Consider the following 12495-nt stretch of genomic DNA (forward strand, 5'->3'; position numbering starts at 1 on the left):
ATTTCATGCATTAGGTCTCGTAAAAAGAAATCCATTCCGGTTACTGTCTATCCGTTCATCCGCCCATCCATAGCTTAAGTAAAAATTGAGATATCTCAATTTAACTTGGTAAATATGTCTCTCGATATCGTAAGATGGATGACATTAAGCGAAAAGATATAAGTAACTAAGAACTAAATTAAGATAGAGAAAGTCCTTTGATGCAAGGGATCGCAGCAACAAGTTGCGCTTGTGGGCTAAAAAATTTAAAAAGTGGGTGTGGCCAGGCATCTAATAAGTTCAAAGTGCATATCTCCTAAACAATTTAAAGTACTGAAACGAAAAATCACTCGAGGCAAATGGTTTAGGCAGCCCAACCGAAACTGCTCAACTGCTTATATGGACTATTAACTGATATAACGGGATGATAAACCCGTTCACTCACTATATAACGGTGCAATAAATCAATAACTAAATATGCCAGATAAATTTAATTTTAACTCAAGAAGGAGTGAAAAAGCTTTGTAGAGCTGTGGTCAAAATGGGCCATGGACGTGGCACAGTCCACTTTTAGGTGATATTACACATCGGTACGTAACATTCCTCCGTCACGCTGCGAAAGTTAGTGAAATCGCACTTCAACCACGCCTACTTTCCAATATGCAATCAAAAACCAATTAATACAACGAGAGAAAACTGCATGATCGAACTAAAACTCTTTTAGCTCTGTGGACTCTAGTACGTTGTTGGCTATTCTCTGAAAATATCGATTAGTATATTGGATATTAAATAAGTTGAATCGGGTTAATGCTTCCCTTAGCTCACAAATATATTATAAAGATTCTTGTTACCTCAGTGAAAAAGTGAAGAGACTGTTTTACTCCATTTGTGCCTTAAACTAACAAACCTTTTGCATCTGAAAGTATTTCCCTGAATTTAGTCCTGGCAATTTGTAGGAGTGTGAATTCTTCACTTACACCCCGACATGGCCTTTCCTTACTTGTTTTTAAGATACTTTTATCCGGTTTGAATAACAAAGAAACTGGTGGTCTAATCGATAAGATGTATGCATATAAATCTCTCAACCAAGCTTCCGCAGGTTTCGAGTGTTCTGATGAAATGCAGTCTTACTGAAATAGTTCCAAATGAATAAACCATCGTATACATGACGGTCGAACTCGACGGTTTACAACTATTTCACCGCAATTTTTTGGAGAATGGGCTTCCGGATCGTCATATTTTTGGAATTAATTTGGCCGGAATGGAATTGACGAAACAAAAATACTATTCACATTACGCCCGGCTGGAGTTGACGTCTTTATCGAAGGAAAACTGCAAAATATTACCTTTTTCTCTTCCTGTGGCCATCACAAGTGTTTTTTAGTACGGGATTCTATCCTTCTAATGAAATATAGATCTCAACGGATCGCACTTAAACAGATATCACGATATACAGACTACTAAAGTCACCTCTTAGAGAAGTTCTGGATATATTTTATTGTACTACTGCGAGCAATACAAACTTATAGTGGGATTCTGTAAGCAGTCTCTAGTCTTTATTTGAGCCATTTTGTGGTAAAATACTATTCACTAAGCAGTCTCTAGCTTTAGTCTCAAAATATTGCCTCAAATTTGAGACCTTGTAGTTAGCAAGTCACAAAACCAAAAAGAACTCTTGTCTGCCATTTTGAATATACTGAATAGAGATCACCAAAGATATTAATCGATTGTCGTTTTTTTATATTCTGTAAGCAACTCAAACACGAAAAGGTTAAAAATAAATAAATTTTACATAAATTTCGTTAATATTATGAAACAAAGCCAACATATATTTTTATTTTTATTGATAATTATGTTTTTTGACTGTGTTATAGAAAATTTAATATTTGTTATCGACATATTTATTTTCATTCAAGTATAAAAACATCTCTGAATAATGAAATGTAATAGAGTTTGTGACTATCACTTACAAAATAGCAAAATCGTCTCAAGTCTCAAAAATTGTCTCTGTCAAATTTAGAGACTTGATACTATATCACATTACAGAATCGCACGGTTAAGCATGATAAAACGTTCCTTGATTTCCACTTAATGGCCGATATTGCTACTTTCAATGTTTATAAATTATATGTATAATAAAAACGGTCCAGTCGTTCGTGAGCTGTACTCGTATGTTGTATCAACTCTAAGAATTAGTTCGTTACGAAACCGACCTGGTCTCTTCTTTAAGTTTGGGTTAGGTTAGTCTGGTAGGCCAATGAGCTACGCATAGACGAGTTTTGTTCCTTTGCGGTTCAAGGTGGAGTTCAGTTACTAGGTCCATGAGGAGTAATCATCCTTTAGAATGCCTGTGCTTGACGCAAATTTCAACACTCTGTGCACAAGAGATGCTCCATTGTTGCGCAGGTGCCTTGCACTAAACATGTCCTGCCTCTTCTGCTATTAAAATCTTTTATGCCTCCAGTTCCCATTTAAAGAAACCTTTCTAAATGATAAATAAGTGGCAACTCTATTGTTCAGTACGATGGTTACGTTACTGCCATTTTTACAGAGAGTGGCGTTAAAGAATGTTGGTTATGAGTAAATGTTGGCGGCTATACTCGTATAGTAGATATATGTATATGTAGACTATTAGTACATTTGTATACTCGTCTATATTCGTGAGTACGAAAGGAGCAGCGTTTCTAGATTTTCCTTTACAACAGCATATGTGGCATGTTTATATGACTTTCTAAGAAATTCTCTTTTCAATAGGCACGAAGTACCGAAGTACTGAAAAAATTATGATTACATGGCAAATTTTTAAAATATACAATGCATACAAAATGCTGCTGTTAGCAAGGAGGAAAGATTACATTTTTATACACACTTGCGCAAATAGTAATGTACTTAAAGACTTGCGTTCGTATAGGGCGCTTCTTGGTTAAGTGGAAAGGAAATTGGGCGTGGTGTGGAAATTTAAGTGAAAGCCGCTGATGTAATCATTAAATTGGCGGTTCGGAAGGAACGAGTTCAATGTAATGGAAAGCATTGGGAGGTAACTGTGATATAAAAAAGTATATTTAGGAAAGTAATTGTTAAATTAATATACTTATTGTTTTTTTTTTTCATTTTCTTACGACTATTTAACTAACGACTGCTAAAATGGTAGGATTTTTTGGTATATAACTTGAAAGCAGATAAGCCACCTTGTCAACTTTCAAGAAACTCACTGCGCTATATTTTAAGCAAAATGAAGAAGTGGATGAAGTATAATAAGAACTAAATTTGAAATTATAGTACGGCCTTAAATTATGGACTTAACTCCAAGCTATCAGATTTTTCTCTTTTTATCGCAGCGTTTTTATAGCAATGCTATACTATATGGTTCAGGAAGCTGTCAAAACAAAGGATCTATACCAAGTGGATGAACGTTGGCAAAATAAGAATACTGTGTACTAGGATAGTAGAAAAGTCTCGTCAACTATTTCCTATTTATTTTTTGGATTTCGGAAGGTCAGTTTGGGCCTAAACTAAAGAGCATTGTGAACATGAAGAAGAAGCAGCTCAAATAAATTAGTAGTTAAATGTTTCTCCACTTTCTGAAAGTGCTGTTTTTGTGACTATTTACAATTACAAACTCTTTAAGAATATACAGAAGTCTATTAGAGTCAATCCATAAGAGATGTTTGGATAATCTGATATCTTTCTGTTCTCATCTGTTTCTTTAAATTTTGGGATATTATCGTCATTAATAGAGATGGATGGACGACTCACATGAGGAAAGTTTTCGATGACTTCGCGACATTCACTAAATGCTCTGTGACACTTTTAACTTTTCGCGCCAAAACATACTCTAACTTGTGGTAAGCTTAGAAGTAGAGCAATTGGTATAAATAATATAGGCTATAAGCCACGGCCTTAGAGACAGAATAGCAAGTTCATCAAACAAAAGAGCTTAGAGCAATATGCGTATGGTTTATTCAGGACTAAACTAATAGTGTGTATTTGCTCAAGGTCTTGCATTAAAACTATAAGGGATACATACATATTAATATTTTCACATTCTCCGAAGCGAGAAGGCAAAATCCAAAAGCTAAAATACAAAAAAATCCATCTTTAACTGAAACTATATCAAGATTTAGAATATATCCAACAATATGATGGTCGTAGTTCGAAGCCGAGGTCGAACAAATTTCAATATGTCGGTAGGAATTTGGAGTAGTAGTTTTGCTGGTTTAACGGTGTGCTATCAAACGATCTTTATGGCCAATCGGCTGGCCCAAAACATGAAACTATCTGTTCACCGAAATGTTTTCTCAATAAATCCATCGGCAGCCCGAGTTGCTGTGAACGGCACCGAATCGACTCTCAACGATCTTCGCATACGCTCTCAGCTACGGCTGCTATATTTTCCCCACTGCGTGCTGGATATGATCTATTCGGTCGAATATTTTCCAACAATTAATGCTGGGTCTCAAGATGGGTCGATTACATTGAGCATAAGATGAGCGAAGCGCGCGAAACACATTCGTAATGACATGACAGCTATTGAAAGAAGTACCTCTACTAGGATCACCCTTTATTGTGTTTCAAATCAGAACTAGACGACTGGTGGGCCACAACAAATAGTGCCTTTTGCTAGTATCGAAATCGTTTCCGGATTATATGAAAGCACTTTAAAAGATTTCAGTTAGCTAAGTCAATAATTAATAATAATGTCTCATTATGTTTGGTATTACATTTAAAAGTAGTTTAATTATGTTCTTATATTTACGGCATTTAGCTTTTTGGACAATAAGGTTTGTGATATTCAGTGTTCTGCTCTCTCTCACTGAACACACTTTGAAGGTATGTTGCAACTTTTCAATCATTTAAAATATCAATTGTCAAGTCAGTGCTGATTGCGTATTTAGTTAATTTCGTATTGAAAGTCCTACTTGTAATTGCACAATTTTTAGTCTATTTGCAGATGGATATCGAATGCAAAACTCACATATCGTTCCATGACTTTGTGCTAAATTATTTTCGAAATGTTTGAGGCTGTAAACGTTTCTCCGTTACAGCATCGTTACTTCCTTGCTTTGCTCACTAATATTCTCGCATTTTATGGTCTTTATCAAATAACACATTTTAATTTGAACGTCATTAAGAGTGAAAGCGCTAGGAAAAGAACAAAAATATATCTAGAAGTTCAAATACGCACGCAACTGCATATAAATTTATGTGTATTTTTAAACTATAAAACATTATGCTCAGTGAAGAAGGCGCAATGAAGAAAAATGAGCTGTCAGTTATGGTGGCGGTAGATCGCCAGTAGCCTGGATCAAGCCTACTAACAACTCATGGAATGGAATGCGGTCGGCTGATTGCTGGGGTCAGCAGCATTGGCATTTCGCTGGTCATATTTCGATTTTCCTCCTGTGTTCTGCACGCTTTCCCCTCCAGGAAATTATACTTCCGGTTATAATATGCTTGCGGTTTTGCTAGCACTCCGCTCGTTCTCGCACACAAAGGCAAGTTGAATAAGATAAATTATATAAATGATTTAATAATTGAATGGAAATAACATTGAAAAATTACCTTTTTTGATGAGCAAATATATTAGATTGTCAAAAAAGTATTGCGGTATTTTTGCGGTATTTTTATTGAATTTTCAATCTTGACCGATGCAACGGCTGCTGCTATACCGGTCTCTTTCGACCAGTTCAGCGATTTTATCGCAATTTTCGACGCCAGGCCTTCCGAAGCGTCGACCACCTGTGCGGTGGAAATGGAAATTGTAGCGAGTTCATAAACTGCACAAATTTTATCGGCGGCTTGAGATGCATTTTTGTCTTTATCGTAGTAGTACTGTAAAATATGCCGTATTTTCTCTTTATTTTGCTCCATGTTTGCGACGCTATAACTCACGAATGATTTAAAAGAAACGACAATCAATCAAACACGCGTTAGCGCGTGAAATGGGCTTTCCAAAAAGGTATAGCATGACCCGATGCGACGAATAAAACTAGAACTACCCACTCTCAGCGCCAACTAGCGAAAATACCGCAAGACTTTTTTGACAAACAATATTTAAAAGAATTTTTCGATTAAGAAAATGAAAGTTCGCAATACATATAGATGATTAGCTGAGTTTGCTTTTTAGCTAAATGTAGTCCTGCGCTCTTGGTGTTATGAGAATGTAGAGTGTTGGCTGGTACTAGAATATATACAGAAATACAAAAATAGAGCTGAGATTTTGCGTTTTTAATTTCTACTATATTGAAACATATCCATTGAAAGTTATTTCTACTCGCTTAATACTCTCGGCCTGGATATTATAATTGCAAAGGCCTTGCTTCCAACTCGAGTTGGTCTCAATGTACGTGTAGTTCTTCTGCTCAGGTCCTTTGAAAGAAGGTATCAAAACCTTACTCCTTTAAACAATATCTCACTCTTAGTTTCTCGTTTGCGAATGACAACTTTTCTAAGTTTCGACATTTCTCTCGAAAATTCATAACGTCGACTCATCCGTTGTTGAAATCGTCCAAGCCTCTGCCCAATATAGCAGGACGGGAATTATGAGTGACTTATATAGTTTGGTTTTTGTTTGTCGAGAGAGGACTTTGCTTCGCAATTGCCTGCTGAGTCAGAAGTAGCACCTATTTGCAAGAATTATTCTGCGTTGCATTGCGAGGCTGACATTGTTGTTGCTGTTAATGCTGGTTCCAAGATAGACAAAATTATATTCAATTTCGAATTTATGACTGACAACGGTGACGTGGAAGCCTAGTCTCGAGTGCGACAACTGCTTGTTTGATAACAGGGAATATTTCGTCTTGCCTTCGTTCACTGCCAGACCCATTTGCTTCGCTTCCCTAACCAGTCTGGAGTAAGCAGAACTAAAGGCACGGGTGTTGATGTCAATTATATCAAATAACATCGACGTATGCCATCACTCTTAGAGAAAATAGTACCTTCCCTATTTAGTTCTGCAGCTCGAAATATTTTCTCGAATAGTGGGTTGAAGAAGTCGCATGATAGGGGGTAACCGAAACCTCGTTTGGTTTGAAAGGGTTTCGTTTGCAGCTGTACGTACGGAGTTTGAAAAGCGTCCCACAGTTTCCGTATACCGAGTTGCTGATGAGTGTTCTCCGAGAGCAGAATTGAAGGTCGAGCAGAAAGTCGATTGAATACGAAGACTGAATTTACCAACTCTTGTGCCAAAGATACCTTCTTGGCGTTAAAGTCGCCGAACAATATAAATTAACGTCATGACGTGGACAGCTCTCATAGGTGCGCTCCACACGCCTTTAGAAAACATTGTTGTTCACGTCGTCTCTTCCGTCGGGGCGTGGGCGTAAATCTTTGATATGTTGGAAAACGTCGCTTTGATGCGGATTGCCGCTAGACGTTCCCACACCGAATTTGCGCTCCTTTATATTGCCAATGTAGTAAATGTCCAAAGGACCCACTCGCCTCAGTCCATGACATCAAGCAGCTGGACATTTTAGGTGCATTCTCTTAAATCGTAATGCTTGACACGTTTGTAAAAAGTTTTCTAGTCGTCATAAAGAGCTTTCTTTGTTCCATTGGTCGTGCTTTTTAAGAAGCGAAATGTTTGGAAAGGCGCATCTCCTCGATGAAGGTTTTGATTAGATTAGATTTTGATGTTCGGTCAATATTCTGAATTTTTCAGAACTGTGGTTTAAAGTTGGTAGAAGTTCGATGTGGATGCTTCAAATCAAAACTTCATGAAAGCATTTACAGTTCAAAACCAAACCAACCCGAGCATAAACAGTACATACATATGTACAAATGCCATCTTGCTGATCTCATTATGAGATAACTTAGGTGTAGAAACTGAAAACTAGAGACAACAAAGTAAGATTTACAACACTGTCTTCTGTTCCAGGCCCTTAACTATCGTCACGGTAACGTTGATTACTTAAGCATCACGTAGTAGATTAACTGAATCTTTAATATGCTCAATTAATATTGGCTGAATATATTCACAGGATGTCATTAGTTCTAGAAGCCAAATTAAAGTAAAGGAATCAGAATAAATTAAATGGTGTTCATTAACACGATCTAAAAGCCAGTTCTGTCAATTGAGTCTCATGCAGTGATTGAAATGTTTCACGCGCTGAATGCGTGGCTCCGTCTTGTTGAAACCATATATTGACCACACCAGTGTCAAGCAATTTCGGCACAAAAACAAAAACTGGCCTATCATGTCGAGATATCGAGCAGCAGCAACAGTCACTGCTTGGCCAGCCTCATTTTCAAAAGAAAATCCTTAAATCGCGACCAAAATTCCCAATCACAAGCTCGTCAAAAAGGGGGCGTTTCGTTGGCAAGGCAAGGGTCAAGGAAAGACAATTTTTCGTAGTCTTTCTATAATAGACTCATCTGACATGCCTTAACCTTGTGAACACGGAAACCCTTCTGCTCCTCTAATATTTATTGGAAGCCATTCAAGACTTTTCACTTCGTGTATGCAAATATTTGCTTTTTCCTCAATTATCGATGCCATTTCGAAAATGCCCCGTACACCTTTGGGCACAAGTCATAAGCTTCAGCGAATGACATGCCTTTGTTAATTAAATAACTCAGCGTTATTTAAACGGTATGCAAAAACGATGCATGGAAACATGCAAGAAAATATGAATGTCTGAGAAAGTATTCAAATAAATTTGCCTGCGTGTGTGCGTCTGCAAGTGTGTTTGTTTATATTTATAGTCACGCATGATGCTGCCACAACAGCATAAGCTCGTAAATGTGCAGGCACTTACACAGAAGCGACGTGCCGACATGCAACCCAGCCAGCAGGCTTCAAAATTCCTGTTGAGCGGGTCGTTTGGGGTCACAAGAGCAGCCTTAAAGCCGCACGTTGCAAGCGTGTAGAGCTGCTGCTGTATCAGAGCGACATAACGGAGCGGCCCAGCGTGAGCTACGGATCGAAGCGATGCTTAAGAATGCGTTTCTATGTGGAGTAAAAATTTCTGTTGCACATGCTTACAATATATGTATGGGCACAATATATGTGTATGGTATATTTAACTAGTAAGGAAGGAATAAGTTCGAAAGCAGTTCACCATAAATTATTGCACATTAGTATTTCATTAGGGATAGATCAAATCTAGTGAAACTAGTCAAGTTATCGCTGAAGTATAAAATTTCAGCTAAAAGTAGGCGGTGTCAAGCCGAATCTCCGATTAAAGTATCGCGAATTTTGTGTGTTTTCAGGAATTAATTATTTATTCATGAATATCTATTTTGTCCCCTTCAAAGTAATCCCCATGAGATATTATACACTTGTACCAATGGTTTTTCCAATCTTCAAAGCACTGCAAAGAATCATTATTTTTTATCTTCTTCAGCTCCTCCTTCCATGCCGTCTTTATCTCGTCAAGAGAAGCGTAACGTCGTCCTTTCATAGGCCCCTTCAGTTTAGGGAACAAGAAAAAGTCACAGGGGGCCAGATCTGGGGAATWCGGWRRCTGCGGCATCATTAGTGTGTTGTTTTTGGCCAAAAAGTCGCGCACAAGCAGCGATGTGTGAGCAGGGGCGTTATCGTGGTGCAAAAGCCAATTTTTGTCACATCTTCTCGCCTTCTGAGAACATTTTGTACCACCGATARACGTTGCTTCGGTCCAAGGTAGCTTCTCCGTATGCCACAGTCAACATTCGGAATGCATCCACGCACTTAATTTCGCTTTTACAAAATTTGATACATGTTCTGTGATCCATTTTTTTGAATATGTAAAAATCGAAGACGATCCAAAAAACGTGCAAGTAAAGCAGCTGTCAACATTTAAATGAACATTCAAAATGGCCGAGCTTGTCGGCATAAGTGAGAGACATGAGTACCAACATAACGCCACAAAAAATTCGAAATTCGAATATGCGTAACCCGCGAAAATTGAAAATTCGCGATACTTTTTGAACATACCTCGTACTTGTCATCCTTAGAGATAAATTTAGTTCTTCGGAGATTTGTTAGAAAGTTATTGCCCTTTTGAATATAGCCTTTTTTTGACAAATCCCAAGTTTTTTTCATTCAGTTTGGCATTTCATCATGGAAAGACTAACGTCTGAACAATGTCTACAAATCGTTCACCTTTGTCGCGAAAATTCACACTTCACTCAACTTATGATCACCATAATCAGCCCACTGAGCCTATTCGCAACATCATTACTCATCTTAAGACCCAGCATTCAGTATTGAATAATATTCGACCGAATAGACCACGTCCAGCACGCGGTGAGGGAAATTAGCTCTCCCTGAACTCTAGAAAAGTTTTAAAAAGATCCGCCGTTTTCAAGCCAAATTTTGTCCGCCATGAGGCCCATTTTCATCTCAAAGGATATGTTAACAAGAAAAATTGCCACATATGTGAGACAAAGATCAATCTGAAGAGGTTCAAGAGGTGCCATTTTATTCAGAAAAAACAATGGTTTGCTGTTGTTTGAGAGCGGCTAGAATCATCGATTCGTATTTCTTCAAAAATGGTGCCGGTAAGAACGTACCAGTCAATGCCGACTATTATCGCGCCATGATAACCGACTTTATGCCTAAATTTTAGCATGTGACCTTGGCGACACTTGGTTTCAACAAGACGGCGCCACTTCCACGCATCGCATCAACGAATGGTTTTGTTGAGAGAACACTTCGATGAGCAGATAATTTCACATCTTGGGTCAGTCGTTTGGCCACCAAGGTCATGTGGCACCGTTATACTTTTTCCTGCTGAGAAATGCAAAGCCTAAAGTCTATGCGGACAAGCCCGTTTCGATTCAGGCCTTGGCGAGAAACATTACACTTGTCATTGGGCAGTTACCAATCGAAATGCTCGAAAGTGTCATCCAAAATTGGACTCCATAGACCATCTGAGCCATCAAATTGTCAGAGAATATTCTTTCGAATGATAATCACCATTACTCATTAAATAAATAAGATTCCGCAGATACTTGTGTGATCCGTGGGAGATATTCAGAAATCAACTAAGCTCGACATCCTAATCGTTTTGATATGCAAAACTTATTTATCGAATTTAAAAGGTGAACAAATATATTACACTATGCTGCAAAATGTCACAAGGGTAACCGTAAGGCACATACCTACCTGAACATTCCCACCTACATACATATATGTGTATGTACTTGCTCCCACGCTGTTGCACACTTATCCCTATAAGCTCCACGTCCCGTTCGCCGCCATTGTTTACGTGCATCCTTGCATTTTTGTGCGTTCATCATTCCCCCGCCTGCCCTTTCCCTTCGTTTGCTGCACCACAGGGCTATTGTGTGCGCGCACTTACCCGCCAGCTAGTCAGACCAACTCAGACCAACTCAGCCCAGCAGTTTTGTCTTTGTTTATCTTCACATTCGCATTTGTACGAGCATTTGTATTTGTATTTGCCAACGCATTTGTCGTGGTAAACGTTGTCTTCATCATTGTCGGCCTCCTCGTACTTGGCGTCGTTGTTATTGTCGGTTTTGCATTTCTTGTGTGTCTTACTATCTTCTAGCGTGGCTTTTGTCTGTGCCTGGGACTCGTAGCAAGTGCCTCTTGCCTCTGTCGCTCCGCTGCCTAGCTATTTCCGCTTGGCGTTGTGGCGCATCCTCTTCTTCATTGCTCGACGCTGTGTGTGGTTGCACTCGTTTACAATGCCGCAAAAGCCTCTGTGTGCATGTATGTGTGTCTCGTGCTACAAAGGCTTGGGCTTACCGCGCAGTCTTCGCTTTTGTTTATGCGTATGCATATTTGCTTACCATTGCGTCAGCATTTGCACAAGGACAATTCGGCTTCTAAGTGAATGTGTCACTCCTGCGCACACCGAAATGCAAATACTTTCACAGCCATACGCCGATGCACACATACATACATGTGTGTATGTGTACATAAATGAATATAAATATTTTTGAAAACTCATGGGCCTGTATTTGTTTCTGCTTGGCTGTCTTCACTTCCTCCACTTTGCAATCTCCCTGTCTCCTACTTTACATTTCTTCGTTCTTAAATATCCGTTGCGCCTCTCCTCTTCTTATTGTGCTCGTTATTTATTCAGCAGCTGCAAAAAGAAAAAATAAATACATTTTAATTTCATTTGTGCAACATTTTCACCCAGACAAAGCGTGCAAAGTAGGTGCTTTCCTTCAAAAATGTGGCGTGGCTACAAATGGGGGCCTGTTTGCAAAGCACACCTTTGTGAGATTTAATAAAAGTTGCGGATTTTAAATGCAAAGTGTACGAAAGGAGGATGGAGACCCGATTAGCAGATTTAATACCGGACTTTACCCATCGACATTCCAGGAGGATCTTTGCCAGAGAGAAGTTGTTCGACAATATTAGCTAACTTAAGGCTTGGAAGGTCCTCGAGCGGCGAAGGAAAATCAGTCCTATTATTTTCCGGACAAACCCTGTATTGTATAGCACCAATACGGATACAGTCGCTGGATATAAAAGCGATTGATAAGCAAATAAATGCAGCGCAAAGGCTTCTGTAAATTCCAGTAATATGTACTTTTTGGACTATAGCAAACGAAACC

Source organism: Bactrocera latifrons, unplaced genomic scaffold (genome assembly GCF_001853355.1).
Source record: "Bactrocera latifrons isolate USDA-ARS-PBARC rearing strain unplaced genomic scaffold, ASM185335v1 scaffold_22, whole genome shotgun sequence".
NCBI classification, from domain to species: domain Eukaryota; kingdom Metazoa; phylum Arthropoda; class Insecta; order Diptera; family Tephritidae; genus Bactrocera; species Bactrocera latifrons.